We start from the raw sequence: 10,398 nt of genomic DNA on the forward strand, positions 1-10,398 counted from the left end.
ATTTCTTGAGATTCTCCCCAATGAAAACCTACACTCTTCTTTACTATTTCAAACAACGGTGTGGCGATGGTGCTAAAATCTCTTACAAATCGCCTATAAAAACTAGCCAATCCATGAAAACTCCTAACTTTAGTTATAGTCTTAGGTGTTGGCCATTCCTTTATAGCTTTTATCTTTTCTTCATCGACTTCCACCCTGTTAGCACTAACCACAAATCCTAGGAAAACAACTCTATCCATGCAAAATGTACACTTTTTGAAATTAGCATATAGTTGTTCCTTTCGCAACACAACAAGCACACAATTTAAATGTTCTAAATGCTCATCTAGGTTTTTGCTATAGATTAAGATGTCATCAAAATAAATTACAATAAATTTCCCAATAAAAGCACGCAAAACATGGTTCATTAAACGCATAAAAGTGCTCGGTGCATTAGTGAGTCCAAATGGCATAACTAACCATTCATACAATTCATACTTAGTCTTAAACGCCGTTTCCCATTCATCACCCTCCCGCATGAGAAATTTGATGATACCCACTCTTAAGATCAATCTTACTAAAAATGCAAGCACCATGCAACTCATCAAGCATATCATCTAGCCTAGGTATTGGGTGACGATACTTTACCGTGATATTGTTGATAGCTCGGCAATCCACGCACATTCTCCAAGTCCGGTCCTTCTTAAGCACCAGCAAAATAGGTACCGCACATGGACTCATGCTCTCCCTGACATAACCTTTGCTCATCAACTCCTCCACTTGCTTTTGAAGCTCCTTCATCTCCTCGGGATTGCTTCGGTAAGCTGGTCGATTCGGTAGTACAAAGTCAATCTGGTGCTCGATGCCTCTGATTGGTGGCAATCTACTTGGCATCTCCTCAGGAAACACATCGTCGAACTCCTGCAATAAAGACTTAACCAAACTAGGGAGGGATGTGTTAGAATCCTCAAAATTGAGGAGGGACTCCTTGTACACTAACAATATCATTTGCCTATTATTGCTCATAGCCTTTTTCAACTCACTCTCTTTTGCATAGAAGTTGACCTTTGGCTTTTCTCTCCGCTCAGCTGACTCTTTTTCTCTCCTCTCAACTGACTCCTTTTCTCTCCGCTCATGTGGCTTCTCTCTCTTTTCTCCAATCTCAGCCACCTCACTACTTCCTCTCTTAGTGATGGTTTCACTATTGCCTCTCCTTTTTCCCGACTCTCTTATTCTCTTGTCTTTCTCACTTTTCAGTTTGATTTGATCTCCATACACGGTGCCGGTGTTAATGGCGCAAGAGTAATAGTCTTCCCATCCTTGACAAAGCTATAACGATTCTTATATCCATCATGTGTGACCCTTCTATCATATTGCCATGGTCTTCCTAACAAGATATGACCCATATGCATAGGCACCACATCACATACTACTTTGTCACTATAACTCCCAATTGAGAAATTAATTAAAACTTTTTTATTCACCCTAACTTCCCCACTTTCATTCAACCATTGCAACTTATAAGGCCTAGGGCGTCTTAACAATGCTAGTCCTAATTTCTCAACTAAAGTTGTGCTAGCTACATTTGTGCAACTCCCACAATCAATAATCATACTACATACCTTATCGTTGACGTAACAACATGTGTGGAATATATTTTCTCGCTACTGCTCCGAATCATCCACTTTGACTTGAGTGTTAAGAGCTCTCCTTGACACCAACGATTCCCTAACAGCAAACTCCAATTTTTCTTCTTCTTCAACGTCCTCCAATGCAGGCATGTCCTCAAACTCTCCTTCACTTTCACTCACCACCTCTCCATTATCCAAAAAAACCTTTACCTGTTTATTTAGGCATTGAGAAGCAATGTGCCCTGACCCTAAGCATCTAAAACACTTGATGTCTCGATTCCTTGATGGTTGTGAATCTATTTTGGGTACTGCTTTGCTAGCACTTTCTTCTTTCCCTTTCTGCCACTCATTCCTACCTTTAGGTATAGCTTTATCACCTTTGTTGTTGTTGTTCCACCCTGGCTTCCAAGATAGATTAACACTCGAAGTTCCTAAAGGCTGCCTAGCTGCTCCTTTCCTCTTCAGCTGTCTCTCTACCTTCATAGCCACACGCAACATGTCTTCTAACTCTACATAATGTTGCAACTCCACTACATTGGCAATTTTCCTATTCAACCCATTCAAGAATCTTACCAGGGTAGCCTCCCGATCCTCCACCACATTGGCCCTAATCATGAGTATTTCCATCTCCTTATGATAGTTCTCTACACTTTTCGACCCTTGATATAGACCTTGCAGTTTTTGATGGATCTCTCGGTAATAGTGGCTAGGAACAAACCTCTTTCTCATCAATGGCTTCAATTCCTCCCAAGTGCTGATTGGTCTTCCCCCACTCCTACATTGTGAAGTAATCACTTGATCCCACCATGAAATTGCATAGTCACTGAACTCCAAAACTACTAACTTCACCTTTTTCTCCTTCGAGTAGTTATAACACTCGAAGATCATTTCAACCTTCCTTTCCCACTCTAGGTAGGCGTCGGGATCATTCCTTCCTTTGAATGAAGGAACTGTCATTTTTATATTTCCCAAATTTCCATCCAACTACTCCTCGCGATCATTCTGACCCCATCTGTCGAACCTATCGCCTCTATTCCTCATCCTTCCCATCTCAACACCGTGAAATTCATCTTCGCCCATGTCACTCCCATATCCATACTCCTCTTGCCTTTCCCTCCTAGGCTCCCATCTATCCGGTCCTCTGGCATTGGATAGATCCACTCGATGCCCCCGACTAAGATTAGCCACCGATGTATCTAATCTATTCATCCAAGCCTCCTGCTTCTCCAACCTATCTCTCACATCTCCAAACGCCCTCTCAAACCTCTGCACCAAATCCTCCGATGCATTACTATTATTGCCTTGTCGGCTTGAGTTTGATTCTGCCCTTTCTGACATCCTGACACTAAAGATTTTATTTTACTGCCTCACCAAAAGTCATTCGGAAACACACAAGGGCTTTTACCCTCTATAAAGCTCACCTCTCTGCCTTTTACCACTCAGTTCTTTCAACAATTGCTTCTAGGAACAATCAATGAACTCAATCAATCAATCAAATCGTGTAGAATTCCCCAAATCGGATGTGACTCAATAATTGTAACAAAGGACTCAAAGAAAACTTTTAAAGCTTGACTTGAATTGAAGGAATGGAATGATTTAATGTGTCCAAGTAATTTAGAAACAATAATGAATAATAAAAGTTGGTATTTGATGGATCAATAATCTTTAACAAGTTTTTTTTACTGTACGGATGAACAGTAATTTTTTTTAGATCCGGAAATCAATAACAAAACCAACAAAGAAAATGAAAATTGGTTCGGGCGAAATCGAGCCCAGAAATGGAATTTGAAGATTTTTGACGAAACTTTTGGATCAAAAGATCAAGAAAACCTTCTGGACACAAGAACACAAGGAATTGAAAAAAATTTAGAAAACAAAGGATATAACCTGATTAAATTGGAGCCAAGCTCTGATACCAACTGATGCGAACCCCGTAGCAATGGAAACTACAAAACCCACAACGAGATTGATGCGGAACCCAAGAACGCCAATACTAACCCGGTTTTGGATCTTGAACCCCAAGAACTGAACCAAGAAACCCTAGATTAGTGAGGAACCTAAAACCCCTTGAATTACAATTAAAAGAACCCACAATCCGATTGATTAGAACGCCACAAGAAGTTGAATCTTGATAAGTTCCAATATTGTTCAAGAAGAACAAAAAATTGAAAGAACAATTCTCTCTCTATAATATTAAGCAAAAGTCAAAAATTGTTACAATAAAAAATATTCTCCCATTTATACTAATGAATAAAAACGTCCAAAACCATCAAATTATGGTAATAATTTGATTTCATAAGAATTCTATCGAAACTAGGAAATTCGGCCAAAATTAGAAAATTCGCCAATTTTTTGGCTTGTGCAGCCGCATGGTTCAAAAAAAATTGGTGTTTTGATTTTCGGTATGCATGTGTGAGGCCACATTGTGTTTTGCCTGTGCGACCACACAGACTTATTTTTCAGCCTCCGGTTTCGTCGCTTGATAACAAATTGATCCAAGTTGATTCGGCCTTCGACCCGAACATGAAAGTTGCTCCATTTTGAGTCCCAAACATGGTTCCATCAATGGTTTCTTGAACGAGCAATCCCATCACTTGTTTCACTTGCTTTACCCTTGATCACATCATTGGTCCGCCATCGACTATCAACGGGTCTCGTCTCGTACTTGCCTTCATCGGGCTCGACTCCTGGTTCATATCATGAGCATAACTTTTGCACGCGGTGTCCGTTTTGGGCCCATAAAGTACTTTTCGAAATCGTAACGATTATTTTGGATTAAACTCCCGACTTCGCCGTGACGTATGAGGGATTTTGACAATTTTTTGAAGAACGAGTACTTGCATATTTGGATTGTCGACGTTCGAATAATTTTGCACACGGTGACGGTTTCTGGCCCATAAGTACTTTTAGAAAATGTAGCGACCATTTTCGATTGAACTCACGGCTTCGTCGTGACGTATGAGGAAGTTCGACCGTTTTTTGAACAACGAGCATTTACATATTTGGATTGTCGGCGTTCGAAGAATTGAGCGTAACTTTTGCACGCAGTGTCCGTTTTGGGCCCATAAAGTACTTGTCGAAAATGTAGCGACCGTTTTGGATTGATCTCACGACTTCGCCGTCACGTATTAGGGATTTCGGCTATTTGTGGAAAAACGAGCACTTGCATATTTGGATTGTCGGCGTTCGAAGAATTGAGTGTAACCTTTGCACACGGTGTCCGTTTTGGGCCCATAAGTACTTTTCGAAAATGTAGCAATCGTTTTGAATTGAACACACGACTTGATCGTGACATATGAGGGATTTCGGCCATTTTTCGAAGAAAGAGCACTTGCATATTTGGATTGTCGGCGTTCGAAGAATTTTGCACACGGTGATCTTTTTGGGCCCATAAGTACTTTTTGGAAATATAGCGACCGTTTTGGATTGAACTCACCACTTCGTCGTGATGTATGAGATTTCGGCCATTTTTTGAAGAACGAACACTTGCATATTTGGAATGTCGGCGTTCGAAGAATTTTGTACGCGGTGACCGTTTTGGGACTATAAGTACTTTTCGAAAATGTGGCGACTGTTTTGGATTGAACTCACCGTTTCGTCGTGATGTATGAGAGATTTTGGCCATTTTTTGAAGAACAAGCACTTGCATATTTGCATTGTTGACGTTCGAAAAATTTCGTACACGGTGACCATTTTGGGCCCATAAGTACTTTTTCAAAATGTAGCGATAGTTTTGGATTGAACTCACTGCTTCGTCGTGACGTATGAGGGATTTTGGCCATTTTTCGAAGAACGAGCACTTGCATATTTGCATTGTCGACGTTCGAAGAATTGAGCGTAACTTTTGCACACGGTGTTCGTTTTGGGCACATAAAGTACTTTTTGGAAATGTAGCGACCGTTTTGGATTGAACTCACTGCTTTGCCGTGACGTATGAGGGATTTCGGCTGTTCGTGGAAAAATGCACACTCGCATATTTGGATTGTCGGCGTTCGAAGAATTGAGCGTAACTTTTGCCCACGGTGTCCATTTTGGGCCTATAAGTACTTTTCGAAAATGTAGCGACCGTTTTGGATTGAACTCACGGCTTTATCGTGATGTAAGAAAGATTTCGACCGTTTTTCGTACAATGAGCACTTGCATATTTGGATTGTCGGCTTTCGAAGAATTGAGCGTAACTTTAGCACACGGTGTCCATTTTAGGCCCATAAGTACTTTTCGAAAATATAGCGACCGTTTTGGATTTAGCTCACTGCCTCGTCTTGACGTACGAGGGATTTCGGCCAATTTTCGAAGAACGAGCACTTGCATATTTACGTTGTCGACATTCGAAGAATTTTGCACACGGTGACCATTTTGGGCCCATAAGTACTTTTCGAAAATGTAGCGACCGTTTTGGATCGAACTCACCACTTCGTCATGACGTATGAGGGATTTCGATCATTTTTCGAAGAATGAACACTTACATATTTAGATTGTCGGCGTTCGAAGAATATTGCACACGGTGACCGTTTTGGGCCAATAAGTACTTTTCGAAAATGTAGCGACCGTTTTGGAATGAATTCATCGCTTAGTCGTGACTATGAGGGATTTTGGCCATTTTTCAAAGAACGACCACTTGCATATTTGGATTGTCGGCGTTCGAAGAATTTTGCACGCGGTGACCGTTTTGGGCCCATAAGTACTTTTCGAAAATGTGGCGACCGTTTTGGATTGAACTCACGGCTTCGTCGTGACGTATGAGGGATTTCGATCGCTTTTTGAAGAACGAGCACTTTCATATTTGGATTGTCGGCACTCGAAGAATTGAGCGTAACTTTTGCACACGGTGTCCGTTTTGGGCCCATAAGTACTTTTCGAAAATGTAGCGACCGTTTTGGATTGAACTCACCGTTTCATTGTGACGTATGAGGGATTTTGGCCATTTTTCGAAGAACGAGCAATTGCATATATGGATTGTCTGTGCTCGAAGAATTTTGCACAAGGTGGCTGTTTTGAGTCCATAAGTACTTTTCGAAAATGTAGCAACCGTTTTGGATTGAGCTCACCGCCTCGTCTCGACGTATGAGGGATTTTGGCAAATTTTCGAAGAACGAGCACTTGCATATTTACGTTGTCGGCATTCGAAGAATTTCGTACACGTTGATCGTTTTGGGCCCATAAGTGCTTTTCGAAAATGTAGCGACTGTTTTGGATTGAACTCACCATTTCATCGTGACGTATGAGGGATTTTGGCTATTTTTCGAAGAACGAGCAATTGCATATTTGGATTGTCTGTGTTTGAAGAATTTTACACACGGTGGCCGTTTTGCCCCCATAAGTACTTTTCGGAAATGTAGCGATCGTTTTGGATTGAGCTCACCGCTTCATCGTGACGTATGAGGGATTTCAGCCGTTTGTCGAAGAACGAGCACTTGTATATTTAGATTGTCGGCGTTTGAAGAATTTCGTACACGGTGCCCATTTTGGGCCTATAAGTACTTTTTGAAAATGTAGCGACCATTTTGGATTGAACTCACGGCTTCATCGTGACGTATGAGGGATTTTAGCCATTTTTCGAAGAACGACCACTTGCATTTTGGATTGTCGGCTTTCGAAGAATTGAGCGTAACTTTTGCACACGGTGTCCGTTTTGGGCTGTAATACCCCGAACTTCACGTTCTACATTTGGCCAATATGATTCATGCATTCCATGCTAATTACATTGTCATTTGTATCAATTTCCTGATTGCCTTCTCTTAAAACGATGCATTTGATCATCAAGGTTTTAAAATCTTTACATGGTGATAACCTTCGACTCTTCGATTTAGGTGGTGAATTTTATATTGAGCTATGATAGAAAGTTAGATTAACTAAATGTTGGAGATTGGCTTGGTAAGTAATGTAATATTTGAAAGGCCGAAAATTTGTATCAACGAAGGTTCAAGCTTTCCATTCGGCTAATCGAGGTCACCTCAAACCCTAGATAGGTAATTCACATATTTGGGACATGAGGGATGAAGTGACATTATCACAACGTAATAATATATGTCTTAAATGACATTATAAATATTGAGGTGCAAATTGTTGAAATCGGTTGAGAATCGGGTAAGAAATTAAATGAACGGTTGAGGAATTAGTTCTATGAAATACTTTGGGATCTTAGGACAAGGAAAATGGATTGCAAACATGTCAAAATAAGCCGAGGATACTTGGTTTGTGCCTGCAAAGATAGATATAAAATCAGATTTTGCTACAAGTGACCACCTCATGCTTGAACACCTCGCGCTTGGGATGTTTGTCATTTTAGCACTCAACTCCTTCAACCTTAAGCCTCCAACACGTCCTATAAGTCCTTAGAACTTTACCCAAGATATTCATAACTCTTATAAGTCACACATGGCTCCATGTGGTGCTAGGGAGAAGTCAAAGTTGGCTGCAAGAAGCCACCTCCTACTTGGACAGCTCATGCTAGGAGACTTTTTACTTTAATATATAATTGCTTCAACCTTAAGGCATAAATTTCGTGTCTAATCCCCAAGGACTTAATATAGGATGAATATATATCTTAAATATCATAAATGGACACAAAAATAATGGTAGAAAAGTCAAGTATTGCAGCCAAGATGACAGCTCCAGCTTAGTGACTCACCTTGATTGCTTGAGGTGTGAACAGCTTTGTTACTCCACAGTTTTGAGGTTTGTTTCTATTATTTCTTAAAAGTTTTATGATTTCTTGAACATCTGAAGTTGTTTATGATTAATTTGGAGTGTTTTTAATGATGTTATGATGCCTAAATAGGGGTAATTAATGGCAAGAATTTGAAAGAAATTAATCTGGACAGAGATGAGGAATTGCTGGATTTAGTGATTTATACCTTGATTTTGGGCTGATACTTAGTGTTTAACTTATATATATCAATATGAACGTTTTTATATGTAAGTAGGGAGTTTAGAATGATTTTTAATGGCCTAGGATTCTGTTGGTATCATAATAATAAAATGGAAACCGAAAACAGTCAAAGGGAAAAACTGCCTGATTTTGTGTAGTGGAAAATGGACTGTTTTTGAAGCTCCAAACACTTCATTTGTCACAATGTTATGATCTGATTATCTTCACATATATGTTATAGGTGTGTGGTAAAAGTTTGGGAACCGTTAAATATAGGTAAGGACATGAAAAAGAATTTGAAAAATGAGTGGACGGTGACGGAAACCTAGAAAACAGATTCTGTCCATTTGGGTATTTAATGTGATTTCAACATTTAGATGTCCCCTAATGAACTCTTGGGCCTAGAAAATATATCCTAAGGAATACTAGGTTGTTGAAAACAATTGGATGACGTTGACGTTCATAATTGGACTCGAGAGATAGCGAGACTAATTGGATTAGTTTGTAATGCCATCGGTAACTTGAAATAATGATTTTGTCTAAATTGTTTCGGCGTGAATGGGCGTATTTTGGGATTGTGTGTGTTAAGATTATTAAATGGAGGATTGTATTTAATATTAGATGATAATACAGGCGACTTTTCGACGTTGAGCGAAAAAGGGAATTGATACACACTCCATAGGAGCTTACACACATAAAGGCGAAAGGTAAGTGAAAATCCATTTGCAACTACGATGCAAGAACCTAGTATATGTGACATAGTAATGTTGAGATATCTACATAACTTTGATAAGAGGCTTATAGCACATCATATGTTGGTTACGATCATTGAGTATGAGGTTGCTTAACCTACAGACAGCGATTTGCATTAAATATATCATTCATGAGCATTTTCATATGCATGCACGACATGTGATTATGGTTGAAAATCCTGCATGCGAAACATTATTTCAAAGTGAGTTTCATTATAAATGTTTTATTGACCACTACTAGGGCACCGAGGCATGTGAGGCATGCTTATGTGATATGTTTGGCATTGCGGGTGTTACTTCCTGGGTGATTGCAAAGGTAGATAGGGGATGGGCCTTTGGTGATCACGGGAGGGCGGACCACTCGACTATGCCCTTGTTATGATTATTGGCGCTGCCAGGTGGGAGACTTCTTGGGTGATCATAGGGGCAGTCAGGGGATGGGCCTCTAGTGGTCACGAGAGGATGGTCCACTTGTCGGTGTCGATTTCATACTGGCCATTTGATTATTGATATTGATATTATGCAGAGCTCTATCCGGTGCATAGTAGGTGGGTCAAGGGCCCAATGAAATGAAAGATTTCAAGTGAAATGATTTCTAGTCGACTTTGACGAATATTGAAATATGATATTTTTATCATGATATTTAAAGTAAATGGCATGGTGTCATATGTTGTTATTACTCATGTTCAGGACATGCATGATTTTGCTTACTAAGCATTGGCTTATGTAGTTCTTGCATTGTAGGTGAACATGGAACTACATAGAGAGCATGGCTAGCTGTGGAGCTCCTACAGGATTCCAGAGTTCGATGTACATGGATGACGACCTGTAGGGTTATTTTGTAGGCTGCCATCTGTAGGGTTATATTTTGGAATCCTATATAGTGTACTTTTGAAATGGCCTGTAGACATGTTTATAAGCTTTGAATATATATGTTGGATTATGGCGATATGATTTTGGGTTTCGATATATTATATGATCGTGTCACAGGTGATTAGAAGTTAACAAACTCAAAAAAAAATATATGTAAAATCCTATGTTTAGGTTGTGTATAGATATCAATATTAATTTGGGGGTGTGACATGGGCCCATAAAGTACTTTTTGGAAATGTAGCGACCATTTTGGATTGAACTCACGGCTTCGCCCTGACGTATGAGGGATTTC

General features: G+C 39.9%; 1 long non-coding RNA gene across 1 annotated transcript; it reads left to right on the top strand.

Annotated features, from left to right (window-relative positions):
• Positions 1 to 8,258: 8,258 nt before the first annotated feature.
• LOC111373663 lies at positions 8,259 to 10,019 on the top strand. Its single transcript, XR_002698990.1, has 3 exons — positions 8,259 to 8,288; positions 9,115 to 9,188; positions 9,978 to 10,019. It is a non-coding gene; the product is annotated as an uncharacterized LOC111373663 (long non-coding RNA).
• The last annotated feature ends 379 nt before the right edge of the window (positions 10,020 to 10,398 follow it).

Source organism: Olea europaea, unplaced genomic scaffold (genome assembly GCF_002742605.1).
Source record: "Olea europaea var. sylvestris unplaced genomic scaffold, O_europaea_v1 scaffold115, whole genome shotgun sequence".
Classification (NCBI taxonomy): domain Eukaryota; kingdom Viridiplantae; phylum Streptophyta; class Magnoliopsida; order Lamiales; family Oleaceae; genus Olea; species Olea europaea.